The following is a 15,496-nucleotide window of genomic DNA, read 5'->3' as shown; positions in this document are numbered from 1 at the left end:
CAAACATCAGGTCTCGCCATGTCGACTCGACAGAGTAGCCACATTGAGAGGGTAGTTGGGCCAGGGGGACAGCAGAGGCATTCGCTAAAGGCAAGAGGACAAATGAATACAATAGCCTACAGCTATGCATCATTCACATCCACACACCTTGTGGTCAGACTTAATGGACTAACGGAGCCTAACTTTACTCCTTATAGTCCAAGGACCTTACATGTTCTGTTTAAAGGCCAATTGGCTCTGGAAGCCAAAATAGCCAAATACTCTATCTAAATGTGAATCGATTCTCAATTGCGGTACGGTTCTAGAAACATAAATCCATCTACTTTCATATCACATCAAAATAATTTCAAATGAAAATACTGTACACTGTTTTAACACAGTTGCAGCCGATAGTATTTTTGAGTGACAACTGTCAAGTTTGTGGCATCTGTCTTCCATTTACACAAAGGTGTTTGGCGATGCCGATAGCCAATTTGCACAGGAGTCCACTGTCTTCTGTATTATTCTGTATGTAAATCCAAGATACTCCATTTAGTATGATGTTACGTTTCGTATGTATTCATTTGTATTACAATTCGGATGATATGTTACAAATTCTAATTTGTTGTGTCTAACGTTAGCTAGGTGGCTAACGTTAGCTAGGCTAGGGGTTAAGGGTTAGCTAACATGCTAAGTAGTTGAAAAGTTGCTAATTAGCTAAAATGCTAAAGTTGTCCATGATGAGATTCGAACACGCAACCTTTGGGTTGCTAGACATTCGGGTTATACGTCCACCATCCATACACCATAACCAGCCACCCTCCTTGTGTTTTTGCCTTAAGTAACCTTCTGTCTTATGTAACCATACCAAACATACCATACTAATTTGAGTGCCACGGATTTACATTTACTATGTTACATCTAGTCTATGAGACCAGGCTGGGGAACCCTAACTCTATAAAAGGTGTGTATCAATTAAACTTTTCGTTTATAAAATTATGTCATGCTGATATGAAAGATAAGGATGGTCCTTATGCTTCCAAAACCCTACCCCAAGCGGTGTGTTAATGTTCAGACCGAGCTTCAGGGCTCAAAAAAAAAAAATCCCCTGTACAGAAGACACCTTCATCCAATGACTAATGTGTAATGGAACTGAGAGTCATGATCAAAGGGATAGGTCACCGTCATACTTACCTCTGTCTACTAGCAGATGTATGGCTCTTCTCCCTCTGACAGTGAGGGTCATAGTCTCATCTCCACACTCCACAACTGGCTCCATTCTCAGCCAACTCTCCTCTGCTTTTGCTATCTCACCTCGAACCTTTCCTGCACGCACTCCTAAAACAGACATAACATTAGCCTATTATGCATATTTTGAGCAAAAAATACGTGGCTAGTCAAACTAAACAAGTTGAATGATAGAATAGGCTACATGATAAACAGAGCCCACCTATAACTTACCTGGAGTTGCTGAATCTGATTGGTAGGCCATTTGTGAGTGGTTCTCATCGTTTCCTGTGATGGAAAACTTGCCACGATGTAGATTCTGAATTTTTCCTTGATTGCAATCGATATTACTGTAGGATTTTGATGGCGAATCTTCCGAATGCTTCTCCTCGTGTTGTTTGGCATGGTACTTGCCGTTTCTATCATTGAATAACACCATTCTAGATTGAAAACGCATCCGTTTTCTACCCGAAAGTCGTGATCTGTTCACTTCTTCAAAGTCCTGAGATAATTTATATTTTCGCGCGTTTTCGTATGATTCACCAATTTCACCTGGCTTGGTCTCGTGGAACTGTCTTCGCGCTGGCTTATCTACGCTGATTCTTGACGGGTTTGTTTGACGGGCGTTGGTCTTTGTAGTCGGGATGTCCTGAGTCAGTTTATCATTACGGGAGATACTGCCACTTGAAAGATGATTTTGTGTGGATTCTGTGAACGCAACAGGTGTGTGAATTATTATTTTACCAGTCGAATCGTGAGCCTGACCTCGCAGACACCGAGTGATTGTTAGAATGTAAAGTATGAGAATACGGTATCCATTTTGTTTAACATACATTGCCAATATGATCATTTCTCAACGTACACCAAAACACTGGGACTAGGCAAAAGGGAAAGGTATATTTTGTAGGCTGCCGCATGCACCACGTGTTCACTGATTCAACCTCAATTAGGCTTAATTGGCAATTAGTCTCAACAATGGCATGCCAATTCCAAATATGCTTGTCAGTTCTACAGGGATATATAATTACAGGCTTGCTATATAATTTACCATAATAAAAGTAAAGTTTAAACTTAACCACCATAATACGTTAGAGATAAATACCATATTGTTAATATGGTGATTTGATGAAAAGCTCTCTTTTCTCTCCACAAGAGGGTGGCATTGTCATACAAGTCAAAGCATACATTGAATTCTCCACTCTGCCCCTGAGGAGCATCTGACCATTCATTACATTTACATTTTAGTCATTAGCAGACGCTCTTATCCAGAGCGACTTACAGTTAGTGAGTGCATACATTCCACCCTCACCCTGGTATGGCCAAGTACCCTTACACAGTTCCTATAACTTTGCTTTGTTATTATGGTAATCTGCTGTAGCACAAGAACATCAGCAATTGCTGAGAGGTGAAGCCTGACCCCAATCAAGTTTCACCTTTGAATGTAGGGGTTAGGTAACCTGCTTTTGTACCAATCCACATGAAAACATACTATAGTATACTAGCAGACTTTAGTGTACTATTACTGTAGTATTTACTGTAGTGTTTTAGTTTTATTATCTCTGACATAGAAGTGGGGTCTTTCTCCTTGAGGAAACCTGCTGGACAAATACTAAAAGAGCAAATGTTCCATAACTTGTAGGTAGGGAGTCTGAACAGATAGTTGAGCGCTTCTGCTCTTTTCTATAACCTGTAGGGAACACAACATATGGCCTATACTTGCCATGTAGGTTTCTCACTCATGGGTGGCACAAGTTGGGATATGGGGAAGGGGAATGTGTGGGGTATATGCAAATTAAATACTGTAGTTAAACTGTAGTGTTTTTGCAGACACTGTAGTGCTTTTGCGGACATTACTGTAGTATTTACTACAGTGTTTTTTTGGGGGGGTAATACCGTAGTATTTACTATAGTATTCTACAGTATACTACAACATTCTATAGTAAGCACTACACGATTGAGGGATACTACAGTGTGGAGTATAGTATTCTATAGTATACTACAGTTTACTACATAATTATATAGTAAGTATAGTAAACTGTAGTATTCTTGGTGTTGGAATTGCCCTGAAATCAACTTGGGGCATCATAGGGATTTTATTTAGTGTTTCCTTTGGAATAACATCACTATAACCATTGCTATTATTGTCATAGTGACACTTTGCCACCACATGGCCACATCAATGTTGATAATTATCAGCCGAATAGTACAGTGGCATGAATTGTACGGACAGTGGTAGGCCTAAGAGTGACAGTGAAAATCAAAAACAAATTCCACTGTACTTCCCTCTTTTGTCAGACATCTGCATACTAACTACTGTAATATTCAAGAAGGACCAGTAAGTAATAGAGGGATTTAATTGAAACTGAACATAATGACACTGTCTAACTGAACTACACTCTTCAATAGGTTACATGAAGAGAGTGTACAGGGGAGGGGAGAGGGGGTTGATGGGCGCGGCAGGGTGATGACTCATATTGTGAGTTGCCTAGCTACTAACAGTCAGGAGTTGTTTTCTTTTCAACATTTCAAAGCAGAAAATATGTATGTCTGGATTTCATTGAGAGAAAATAGTGAGAGGGGGTGGTAAACAAGGGCTGAGCAGGAAAAGGAGGGACAAAACAGTCGGAGAAGGAGGAGGAGGGTAGATCATGTGCAAACTAAGTAAAATGTAGCAATAATGTGAGATCTAAAAAAAAGAGCCACAGGGTATAAGTGACAGAGAGGGAGTGGATCAAGAATAAAACCCTGACCAGTCACCATGGAAACGGGCAGCTCCACTAAATATCAGGAATAATTGTTTGTAAACAATGTAAACAGTTGCTGGAACAACCAAAACAAGTAGTGGCTACATTTCTTATCTGTTTTCTGTTACTACATTGGATTACATGTCCCTGAAAGCTATCCCTGACAGTTTACTTTTTTTTCTTCTTCTTCTTAAAAAAGCAACAACAGACTAGTAAAAGAAAACGGTACTATAACTATAGTAATTTATGTAGTGCTTTTGCTGATTGTACTATACTGTAGTATGTACTGTAGTGTTTTTGCAGACTGTAGTATACTGTAGTATTTACTGTAGTGTTTTTGCGGACATTACTGTAGTATTTAGCCTACTACAGTGTTTTTATTTTATTATCTTAGACAATATTAAAATAGCAAATTTTCTTTAGATTAATAGGAATGGGGTCTGAACGGATAGCCCAGAGCTTCTACTATTTTCTATAACCTGTAGGGAACACAATACTGTATGTGGTCTATACTTGGCATTACTGTAATATTGTTACGGTCCGGCACTGTTGGTCCTGTTCCTGCTGGTTTTCCTTTCCCTTTTTTCCCCTGTGTGTGTTGTTTGTGTCTGTCTCCCCCTGCTGTGCAGCCCAGTCAGAGGATCTAGGTCAGGGGGCGTGGCCATTCTCTCACAAGATCAGTTACATCAAGCTGCAGCTCATTGTCACCAATCAAGCAGCAGTTATCTACCCGGGCTGGACACCTCTCCAGCGCCAGTTCGTTCCTACACTACCTGTGGTAACTTGGCCCGTACAGCACTCTCAGTTTAGTTGTACGCTCTCAGTATTATTGTTGTTCCTGCCACGTTTGTAACCTGTCTCTCCTTCGACCAGATCCCGTCTGTTCCTGCTGCCTGCCTGCTTGCCATTCCCACGCCGCTACCTGCTCCTCTGTTACCTGTTATCCTCGTCATCCAGCTCTCAGGACTACTGGCTCTCCACCCCACTCAGCTCCTACCCCGGCCTGAAGCTACTCCACCCTGAACTGCTTCTCTCTGCCAAAACACGTTGAATAAACTACATCCTAATTCACTCTCTTTGTCCGTGTGTCCGTCTCTGCACCTGAGTCCCCCACCCAACCTAATAGAACGAACTGGCCAAACATGGACTCAGCAGAGATGCCACATGAAACAACGGATGATGGCGTACAACACGCCCTCCATTCACAGGGAATGCTATTGGGACAACACGACCAACTCATCCGGACTCTATTGGATAACAACCAGCAGTTGTTGGATCAAGTATCTCATCTCACCTCTCAGGTAGCTAACCTGGTAACACTCACTACCCTTCCTCCCTCTGCTTCTCCTCCGCCTGTTCCTCCTACAGTGGCTCCAGGCTCGGCTTCCGCTCCTGCCCTTCGGGAACCCCCTACAACCGCACCCGAACCTTTCACCGGGGACCTGAACAAATGCCGTGGTTTCCTGCTTCAGTGCCGCTTGGTGTTCCAACAGAAGCCCCTGTCTTTCTCCACGGAATCCTCCAAGGTACACTACGCACTGGGGTTAATGAGGGGCAAAGCTTTGATTTGGGCAGAAGCGGCTTGTTCTACTCAGCAGATTGCCAGCCTGTCGTTTGACGATTTTTCCTCTCAATTGAAAGTTGTGTTTGATCACCCGGACCATGCCGGGACCGCCACAAAGAGACTATTGAAGCTACGACAGGGCACGGGTAGCGTGGCTGAATACGCCATTGAATTTTGGACCTTGGCAGCCGATTCCAAGTGGAACGACGAAGCTCTTCAGGGAGCGTTTGTTAACGGTCTAAGTGACACGATTAAGAATGAACTAGCTGTTCGTGATGAGCCTGCTAACCTTCATGTTCTCGTTTCCCTTGCTACACGAATAGACAACAGGCTACGGGAGAGGAGACAGGAGAGGGGCGGTCGGGTCCACACCTCTAACGGGGCTCCCTCGCTTTCTGCAGCCCGAGCTACACCACCACTCGGACACCGCCCACACACCTCAGCGGATCCCTCCACGGAACTAGACGAGCCCATGCAGCTGGGCCGTGCTCGTCTGTCCCATGTCGAAAAGGAACGGCGCATACGGGCTGGTGAGTGCATGTACTGTGGGGACCGCACTCATTTCCTGGTTAACTGTCCGGTTCGCCCCAAAAGACCAAGCTCGCAGGTAAAAGTGGGCGTACTTGCGAGTGCTATACCTGACTCAATGCCCACAACACCCCGTCTAGTGATCCCAGTTACAGTCCAGTTCAGGAATCTATCTCTCCCACTAGCTGCTCTCATCGACTCTGGTGCTGAGGATAGTTTCATTGACGCTAACCTGGTCACTCAGGCTGAGATCCCTGTTAAGCCCCTGCCTAAGCCTATAACAGTAACCGCTATTGACGGCCATCAGTTTGCCAACATCACCCACCAAACTGTCCCCGTTTCTCTCATGCTGTCCGGCAATCACAAAGAAACCATCCAGTTTAAAGTAGTCTCCTCCTCGGCCTCCCCCCTTATCCTCGGTTTCCCCTGGCTTAGCCTTCACAACCCCCATATTGATTGGCAAAACCACAAAATACACAGTTGGAGCACTCACTGCCATTCTGTGTGCCTTGGGTCGGCTATTCCGCCCTCGGTCGGCTCCCCTGATTCCCCTGTCAAAACTCCAGACCTCTCTTCAGTCCCTGAGGAGTACCTGGACCTGGCCGAGGTATTCAGTAAGTCCAAGGCACTTTCATTACCACCTCATAGGCCATACGATTGCGCTATTGAGTTACTTCCTGGAGCCCCTTTGCCGTCCAGTCGGCTTTTCAATCTGTCCCGTCCTGAGAGAGAAGCTATGGAAACCTACATAGGCGACTCCCTAACCTCTGGCATCATTCGTCCCTCATCGTCCGCTGTTGGTGCTGGGTTCTTTTTTGTAGAGAAGAAGGACAAAACATTACGCCCCTGCATTGACTACAGAGGACTAAATAACATCACAGTCAGAAATACATACCCCCTGCCTCTCATCAACTCAGCATTTGACTCCCTTCATGGTGCCACTGTGTTTACCAAACTCGACCTACGGAACGCTTACCACCTCGTTAGGATCAGGCAGGGAGACGAATGGAAGACTGGGTTCAATACCCCTCTCGGACACTTTGAATACCTAGTCATGCCATTCGGTCTCACTAACGCCCCAGCAGTGTTTCAGGCCATGGTTAACGATGTGTTGAGGGATTTTCTACACCGTTTTGTGTTTGTCTATTTGGATGACATTCTTATATTCTCTAAGTCACAGGATGAACACGTCTCCCACGTCCGTCTGGTTCTCCAACGCCTCATGGAAAACAAACTGTATGTGAAAGCAGAAAAATGTGAGTTCCACCGGCAGTCCGTCCCCTTTTTGGGCTTTATTATCGAGCGGGGACAAGTGTCACCAGACCCTGACAAGATCAGAGCGGTTGTGGAGTGGCCCACACCCACGTCTCGGAAGCAGCTACAACGCTTCCTGGGCTTCGCCAACTTCTACCGCCGCTTCATCAGGGGTTTCAGCCGAGTGGTTGCCCCCCTGACCAAGCTCACCTCCCCTAAGGTGCCATTCCTGTGGACGCCTGAGGCCGAGTCAGCCGTGAGTACATTGAAGGAACTGTTCACCACCTCACCTGTTCTTATTCATCCAGACACTAGTTTGCAGTTCATTGTGGAAGTGGACGCCTCTGATTCGGGGGTGGGGGCTGTCCTGTCACAACGTTCCCCCACGGACCAGAAGCTCCATCCTGTGGCTTTTTTCTCCAGGAGATTGACCCCTGCTGAGAAGAACTACGACGTGGGTAACCGGGAGTTGCTTGCTGTCAAGTTGGCGTTGGAGGAGTGGAGGCACTGGCTAGACGGAGCAGAGCAACCCTTCATAGTCTGGACAGACCACAAGAACCTGGCTTACATCCAGTCGTCCAAGAGGCTGAACTCCCGTCAGGCCAGATGGGCTCTGTTCTTCAGCAGGTTCAAGTTTATTTTAACATATCGTCCTGGCACACGTAATGTCAAGCCTGATGCTCTCTCTCGCCAGTTTACAGACAATGAAGACTCCAGCAATCCTGAATCTGTTCTGCCCGCTTCCTGTTTGGTGGCGGCTGTTCATTGGGAAATCGAGTCCCTCGTCCGATCGGCACAAGAGTTGGAACCTGGACCGGCCGATGGCCCCCCCGACCTTCTCTATGTTCCCGCAGCCGTGCGGCCGCAAGTGCTCAACTGGATCCACACCTCACGCTTCTCCTGCCACCCTGGTATGAAACGTACACTATCGCTACTGAAGAGGCACTTTTGGTGGCCATCCGCCGAGGCTGACGTCCGGGAGTACGTGGCGGCCTGTTCCATCTGTGCCCAAAATAAGGCTTCCCACAGGGCTCCTTCGGGCCTGCTGCGGCCTCTCCCAGTCCCGAGTCGTCCTTGGTCTCACGTGGGCTTGGACTTCGTCACTGGACTTCCTATGTCTGAGGGTAATGACACCATACTCACCATCGTGGACAGATTCTCTAAATCTGCCCATTTTGTTGCATTACCAAAATTACCATCTGCCAGTGAGACAGCCGACCTCTTTGTCCTACATGTATTCCGTCCCCATGGAATACCTGTGGACATAGTGTCCGATAGAGGTCCACAGTTCATTTCTCGGGTATGGAAGGAGTTTTGTTCGGCTCTGGGTGCCTCTGTCAGTCTCTCATCAGGTTTCCATCCCCAGTCCAATGGCCAGACTGAGAGGACCAATCAGGACCTGGAGGCTGCTCTACGCTGTGTGACATCCCAGAACCCGTCCACCTGGGCCAAACATCTTCCGTGGGTCGAATATGCCCACAATTCCCTCACCTCATCTGCCACCGGCCTCTCACCATTTGAGGCGGCTTTGGGGTACCAACCGCCATTGTTCCCGTCTCAGGAAAGGGAGTTAGCCGTCCCGTCAGTGCAGGATAACCTTCGTCGCTGCCGCAAGGTGTGGGTGGACACCCGTGAGGCCCTTCTACGGACAGCAGAGCGTAACAAGAGGGTGGCGGACAGGCACAGGGTAGTCGCTCCACAGTTCCAGCCTGGTCAGCGAGTCTGGCTCTCCTCCAGCAACATCCCCCTGCGCACTGACTCCCGTAAGCTGTCGCCCCGGTATTTGGGTCCTTTCGAGATCGAATCCATCATCAACCCTTCGGCTGTTCGGTTGAAGCTTCCCCAGGCCATGAGAGTCCATCCTACATTTCACGTGTCCCAGCTGAAGCTGGTCTCCTCCAGCCCTTTGTGTCCGCCTGTGGATCCCCCTCCGCCACCGCGTATTATTGACGACCATCCAGCCTACACGGTGCGGAGACTGCTGGACGTCCGGAGGCGTGGTAGAGGGCTTCAGTACCTGGTGGACTGGGAGGGATACGGTCCCGAGGAGAGGTCCTGGATTCCCCGACGATTTATACTGGATCCGCAGCTAGTGGCTGACTTCCATAGGGACCACCCTGACAAGCCGGGTGGGTCGCCGGGTGGCGCCCGTTGAGGGGGGGGTACTGTTACGGTCCGGCACTGTTGGTCCTGTTCCTGCTGGTTTTCCTTTCCCTTTTTTCCCCTGTGTGTGTTGTTTGTGTCTGTCTCCCCCTGCTGTGCAGCCCAGTCAGAGGATCTAGGTCAGGGGGCGTGGCCATTCTCTCACAAGATCAGTTACATCAAGCTGCAGCTCATTGTCACCAATCAAGCAGCAGTTATCTACCCGGGCTGGACACCTCTCCAGCGCCAGTTCGTTCCTACACTACCTGTGGTAACTTGGCCCGTACAGCACTCTCAGTTTAGTTGTACGCTCTCAGTATTATTGTTGTTCCTGCCACGTTTGTAACCTGTCTCTCCTTCGACCAGATCCCGTCTGTTCCTGCTGCCTGCCTGCTTGCCATTCCCACGCCGCTACCTGCTCCTCTGTTACCTGTTATCCTCGTCATCCAGCTCTCAGGACTACTGGCTCTCCACCCCACTCAGCTCCTACCCCGGCCTGAAGCTACTCCACCCTGAACTGCTTCTCTCTGCCAAAACACGTTGAATAAACTACATCCTAATTCACTCTCTTTGTCCGTGTGTCCGTCTCTGCACCTGAGTCCCCCACCCAACCTAATAAATATTTACTACAGAGTTTTTTTTGTGTGGATAATATTGAGCATTTACTATAGTATTCTACAGTATACTACAACATGATATATTAAGTACTACACATGATTGAGGGATACTACAGTCTGTAGTATAGTATTCTACAGTCCACTACAGTTTATTATATCATTCTATATTAAGTACTGTAGTATTCTATAGTAAACTGTAATATTTTTTTAACGTGGGGAGCATTAAGAAACCCCAGACGAATCTAAAGGAACCATAGTTCTGCCGTTGTTTATATTATTTTATTTAACCTTTATTTAACTAGGCAAGTCAGTTAAGAACAAATTCTTATTGACAATGACGGCCTACCAAAAGGCAAAAGGCCTCCTGCTGGGACGGGGGCTGGGATAAAAAAATATTATATATATAAATATAGGACCAAACACACATCACAACAAGAGAGACGCCACAACACTACATAAAGAGAGACCTAAGACAACAACATAGCATGGCAGCAACACACGACAACACAGCAAGATAGCAACCCAACATGAAAACAACATGGTAGGAACACAACATGGCAGCAGCACAACGTGGTAGCAGCACAAGACATGGTACAAACATTATTGGGCACGGACAACAGCACAAAGGGCAAGAAGGTAGAGACAACAATACATCACGCGAAGCAGCCACATCATAGTCCTGCCGTTACAGGCCTCAACTGATCATCATCCCCAGGGAAGTCAGAGTGTTATGCAAAAGTAGATATAATCACCTGAAACCAAAATGATAATGACAGAACAATTCAAATGTCATTCTAATTCTGGTCACGTAAAGGGTAACACAAATCACAGGATGTCCATGTACTCTGTGCATAATGATATCATTTAGTTTCGAGGCTTACATAAAATCACATTAATGTATGTCCTAGGACCTAGTCCAACTCTACCTGTTTCTGTCTGACCTATGATGACACCTGGCTGACCTGAATGTTGCTCCACCTTCAAGTCAAATCAAATAAAATGTATTGGTCACATACACATGGTTAGCAGATGTTATTGCAAGTGTAGCGAAATGCTTGTGCTTCTAGTTCCGACAGTGCAGCAATATCTAGCAAGTAATATCTAACAGTTCCACAACAAAAACCTAATACACACAAACCTAAGTAAAGGAATGGAATAAGAATATATAAATATATGGATGAGCAATGTCATTATCAGAGTGGCATAGGCTAAGATGCAATAGATAGTATAGAATACAGTATATACATATGAGATGGGTAATGCAAGATATGTAAACATTATTAAAGTGGCATTATTAAAGTGACTAGTGTTCCATTTATTAAAGTGCCCAGTGATTTTCAAGTCTGTATGTAGGCAGCAGCCTCTCTGTGCTAGTGGTGGCTGTTTAACAGTCTGATGGCCTTGAGATAGAAGCTGTTTTTCAGTCTCTCTGTCCCAGCTTTGATGCATCTGTACTGACCTCGCCTTCTGGATGATAGCGGGGTGAACAGGCAGTGGCTCGGTTGGTAGTTGTCCTTGATTATCTTTTTGTCCTTCCTGTTTGCCCCCGGTGATGCGTTGTGCAGACTGCACCACCCTCTGGAGAGCCCTTCGGTTGTGGGCGGTGCAGTTGCCGTACCAGGCGGGGATACAGCCCGACTGGATGCTCTCAATTGTGCATCTGTAAAAGTTTGTGAGGGTTTTAGGTGACAGGCCAAATTTCTTCAGCCTCCTGAGGTTGAAGAGACGCTGTTGCGCCTTCTTCACCACACTATCTATGTGGGTGGACCATTTCAGTTTGTCAGTGATATTTACGCCGAGGAACTTTCCACCTTCTCTACTGCTGTTTCCTGAAGTGCACGATCATCTCCTTTGTTATGTTGACGTTGAGTGAGAGGTTATTTTCCTGACACCACACTCCGAGAGCCCTCAGCTCCTTCCAGTAGGCTGTCTCACCGTTGTTGGTAATCAAGCCTACTACTGTTGTGTCGTCTGCAAACTTGATGATTGAGTTGGAGGTGTGCATGGCTATGCAGTCATGGGTGAACAGGGAGTACAGGAGGGGGCTGAGCACACACCCTTGTGGGGCCCCAGTGTTGAGGATCAGCGAAGTGGAAATGTTGTTTCCTACCGTCACCACCTGGGGGCGGCCCGTCAGGAAGTCCAGGACCCAATTGCACAGGGCGGGGTTGAGACCCAGGGCCTCAAGCTTAATGATGAGCTTGGAGGGTACTATGGTGTTGAATGCTGAGCTATAGTCAATGAACAGCATTCTTACATAGGTATTCCTCTTGTTCAGATGGGATAGGGCAGTGTGATGGCGATTGCATCGTCTGTGGACCTATTGGGGCGGTAAGCAAATTGAAGTGGGTCTAGGGTGACAGGTAAGGTCACCCTAGACCCACTTAATTAGGCTCATACGTCTCTTACTTTGGCTGGCTGTCCAGTGGCTTACCAGGTTCACCACATAACCACAGCACCGCTACTACTTTACACTTTCCTCTTGAATCTGTCTGCAAGAAATGTGTCCTGGGATCTCTAATGGAGGGAGTGACCAGATTAGCTGCACCTGGGCTGTTTCAAGGGGCTTGATCTTGCTTGTAAATTATTTGTGCATTACAGAGAATAATGTATGTGGAAGGAGCATGCCACAACATGGAGATCATGGGAGTAGTATCCTTCAACTGGCAGCAATGTTCGCATTAAGCTACGAGCGCATGTACGGGCGTGCAGCTCCCCGGGACTGCCATGCAGAAGACATATCAGCGTGCAGAGAAGCACAAGATTGAATTTAACTAAACTTTTTAGAGTTTTCCCCCTTAGTTAACTGTTTCCCTTTACTGTGGCAATTGTGATCAAAACAACACGATTTTAGCCACTTTCAATGCAACATACCGAAACAAAACGAACTATGCAAGATATTTTGTTGTAGGAGTAGGATTCTATTGCATTGACATGCACAACTCAGGCCCCTACTCTACACAGACCAGTGTGCCATAACCAATCAGAGCTGCAGTAGGCCTATATGCAAATAGACCATTGCCATATATGGATCTGTGCCATTCACTTTGAACTGGACTGTTTTTACAGCATGAGTGGTTGTGAGCAGATGCCCTTGTTTTGAGATCAAAGCGAGAGCTGCATGTAGCCACGTGTATGTTTGTTCATATCCTTTGCTAGTTACTGAGTTATTAGCCCAGTTATAGATCATTTGTAGTCAGCAATGGGGGAGGGATTGCTTCCTACAAGAGCACAAAACGTGTGCATTTCTAGACATCTTTGAAAAGTGATTCATGTAAAAAGCTTTTTTTTGTCTTAAAGGGGCAGTGTTGTATTTTGAGACAGGCTTGTATAAGCCAAGTAGCCAATAGGCGAAGGGTAGCATAATTTGTCTGATTCTCTGTAATAATGGTATGGGAATAATGATGCATTTTATTTTGTAAAGTGGTTTCTTGCATCAAACAACACAACAACATTATCAGTCACCTCCTTGTCTAAAGGACAAGTGGATGCACAGGTTAATATGAAGCCCTGCATATTATTTTCAAAAGTTTTTACATTTACATTTTTACAAAAGTCTCATGGAATGCTGGAATGTCTCATGGAATGCTGTAGGCTGAATGATAAAACAGCTATTTTCATGTTAAAATGTTATGGGATGCATTTTCTCCATTGTATTTGATGGTAGGCCACTCTGGTAAGCCTACATTATGATAAAATAGACACAGTAGCCTACTTGACTACTGTTAAAACTAACTTAAAGCGGGTACAGCCTCAGTGTTCACAGTAAACGCACGCCGGAAGTTGCACAGAATTTTCACAACATTCAAGTTTGCATTCTGCAGACCTGAAACTTGCTCAGTGATGAAAACAATTAAGAGGGAACATTGACTGGCAGTCCTAGAATCTGATGGTCCATTTGCTCCTTTGATCCAGGTAGTATTCCCTGTAGGATAGGGAGATCCTTTCACCTTCCACTGTGTGTGTGTGTGTGTGTGTGTGTGTGTTTGTGTGTTTTCACCAGAATGTGTGTGGCTATGACATTAATCTGAGGGTCAGAAGTGTGTGATCATGTGTGTGTTACAACTGCACCATGACGTCAGTGTGTACTGTACCTATATAGGAAACCAGTCAAGCGACAAGTGGGAGTGGAGGGATAAGTGAGATAGTAGCCTTATCCCAATAAGTCAACACTGGGTAAGGTGAGCGTTTCAACACACTGTTTTTGATACAGGCTATTATCTGTTCTGACTCATTAAACATTACACTTAACCAGTTTTCTTGAAATTACCCAGAAAATCCCATACATATCATTGCTGTATTTCTAAATTTAAACCTAGCAATCAGACATCCAGGACAGTCATCTTGCAGGTAGATTGACTCAGACAGGCAGAGACCGGGGAGAATGACACAGTTAACCACAGACAGACACATTTTGCCATTGTAAAGCAACGTGCTTATGGTCACGCTTACTCCCCTTGGCATGTGGACACTGGACACTGGAATTGTATCACACAGCCATGTGGAAATACTCTGTCAATGAGCCTCCCTGGGAGCTCCTTAGCGTTGAGTCACAAGCAGCGTGTTCTTTCTCAACACTCAAAGAATTAACCCACACATTCTAACTTGTCATCCCACACAAGGTGAGCCACTGCCACGCAATAGAACCACCTTTTGATCAGCCTTGCCTTGAATATAAAGGAGCAAACACGTTATTAATACTGTACATACAACACTTCAATTCAAACTATATCAGAACTGTTCCAGTCTTCCTTTATTGCACATGTGTCAAACTCATTCCACGGAGGGCCAAGTTTCTGCGGGTTTTTGCTCCTCCATTGTACTTGATTGATGAATTAAGGTCACTGATTAGTAAGGAACTCCCCTCACCTGGTTGTCTAGTTCTTAATTGAAAAGAAAAAACTAAACCCGCAGAAACTTGGCCCTCCATGGAATGAGTTTGATACCCCTGCTTTATGGGCTCTGGTTTTTCCAGTTTTGATTAAGGAAGGGAAACGAAGGGCTGATTGTTGATGAGATGATCCCATTGGTCCTCTCAAAAGCTACACGGGCATGTTATCTGTTAATTTCACTGGGGCCCCGCCCAGCTCGGGACCAGCCTCCATAGGCAGACTGAGGCAGCAGGGATTTAGGCCACACTGTACCCAAGCTAGCTTACCTCACCTGGCAGGTAGGTGGGGTCGATACAGCCTGGGAAGAGGCAGGCTAGACAACATTTCTAAATTCCCTCTCTGCCTTTTTCTATATTTGAGGCTCAATATTTGAGTTGCCTGTCCCGCTAGGGTGTATCCTATTGGCTTTGTGACAGTCACAGCCTCAGTGTTGGGTGTGGAGAGTCCACAGTAAATCTTTAGAGGTTACTCCGCATTCCCTGACTTTGACCCAAGTGAGGTATGCTGTTTGTGGAACAGTATCCACCAATAACCCAGTATGTGACGTGC

This window comes from Coregonus lavaretus (genome assembly GCF_964263955.1).
Source record: "Coregonus lavaretus genome assembly, chromosome: 28".
NCBI classification, from domain to species: domain Eukaryota; kingdom Metazoa; phylum Chordata; class Actinopteri; order Salmoniformes; family Salmonidae; genus Coregonus; species Coregonus lavaretus.
Note: the sequence above shows the minus strand (reverse complement) of the source record.